Below are 2013 nucleotides of genomic sequence, written 5' to 3' on the forward strand. Positions count from 1 at the left end.
ATAAGAAGAGATGAGATGAGACAAAATTAACATAAAAAGCAACTCATCTTCTTCTTCCTTTCACCAATGGCCGAACCATATAGAGAGTTTTCTCTTCCCCTTTTCCATCCTTCCTAGCTCAATTTCCCATCCTTTCTCACCATAAAACCCTAGACTCCCTTCACTAAAAATCATCCCTACACTATAAGGAAGATTGTGGCTACCAAAAAGTGAAGAAAAATTTGAGTTTCACAAGTCCAAGAAGTGCTCACAAAAGGTTAGTGCCTAAGCAAGTTTCTTTTTTCTTTAACTAGCTTAGGCATGTTAACTTAAGTGTAAATTTTATGAAATTAAAAGAAAACTCAGAGTATGTAGAAATTTGATTTTTAGCAGCCATGATGTAAAGTGGGAATTGATGCTCTTAATTGATATAAATTAGCTTAGTGATGTTGATTGATGAGTTTATATATATTGGAAGTGAAATTGCATTGAATTTGTATGGTGTTGGGAATAATGAGTTAGGGTTTTAACCTAATTTGGTACTTTTACATTATAGCTTGAAATTGAGTATGTTGAGATGAATTGTTGATCATTTGAAGTACTATGAATGTGAAATGAAGTTTGGGAGTTGGGAGGATTTGAAATTAGGAGTGCTGATTTTTCTGTGTAGGAAATTAAACCTTAAGTCCAGTGTGCTTTTTAAGCCATAAGTTGAATTGTGTTGCTCCAATTGGTGTGAGGCTAATTGGAGATGAAACCTAGGACAATTTGCCACATTTTTCATGAAGAAATCATGCCCAAAAAACTGTCCCCATCCTGACCTAAAATTGGCTTGAATCCGGATAACCCTAATTTAGACCTAGAAAAATAACTAAATGAACAGTAAATGTTCAAATGGCTATAACTCCCTCTAGACAGGTCCAAATGACCTGAATTTTATACCATTGGAAAGCTTAGACATAGGACTATAACTTTCATGAAGAACATAGAACCAAGATCTACCTCTAACCAAGTCAAATTGTTAGTACAAGTTAGATCAATAAAACTGTCCAGAACCAATCTGCCCAGAATTTGTTAGACTTAGGCTCACCCGACCAGTTTTGACAAAAATGCAATAACTTGGTCTACAAAATTGAAAAAGCAATGAAACCAGTGCCAAAAGCTTTATAAGACATGGATCTACAATATTGATGTTTTGACTAGAACCCAGAACCCAAGGGAACTAAGTCAAATTGTTAGAACAAGTAAGTACACCAAATCCTGGAATTTGCTTCAACTATTACCTGACCCCAGAATAGAATTTATATCATAACTTTCACTAGAAAATCCCAAATGGGATGAGCCAAACTGTTCTGGAAACCTAAGAGATAGGGTTTCAACTTTGATTTATAAATTTTTATCAAAATTTGAGTGTAAGAGCTCTAAAATAAGAGTCAAAGCCACTGACCTAAACCTGGAATCTTGTAGACACAGGGCACTTGAGTCCAGGCCAGTTAATTTGCTATAATTAATTCTACAAGACCTGAAAAATTATAATTCAAAATTTTGAGTAATCATAAGACATAGGGTAGCAACTTCTACGAAGAACATTAGGCCTAAAAGTGGCTGTAACATGTCCAATTAATTAGATAAAGATTTACTCCAGAATCTGCCTGAATCTGAACCCAGAATGAGACCATGAACTAGTTGTCATTATTTGACCATAACTTGAGTTCTAAAACTTCAAATGACATGAATCAAAAAAGAAAACAAAGACAAGACATAGAAGAACAACTTCTATGAAGGAAGTGTGGCCAAACAGCGACCATACCTTGACCAATTTGTTAGGTGAACTTAAGACATCAAATCTGGACCTTGAGAAATGTTCATAAAATGACTTGTTATATGATATGAAGTTAATCAAAATGAATTGTTAAACATAAAAGTGACATGAATATACATGTGGGACTTATGTTTCCCATCATAAGTAACATGAAAATATTATTAAATACAACTAGCACATAATATGAAATTATAAATACTTAATAACTCTAT

The sequence above is a fragment of the Hevea brasiliensis genome, chromosome 12 (genome assembly GCF_030052815.1).
Source record: "Hevea brasiliensis isolate MT/VB/25A 57/8 chromosome 12, ASM3005281v1, whole genome shotgun sequence".
Lineage (NCBI taxonomy): Eukaryota > Viridiplantae > Streptophyta > Magnoliopsida > Malpighiales > Euphorbiaceae > Hevea > Hevea brasiliensis.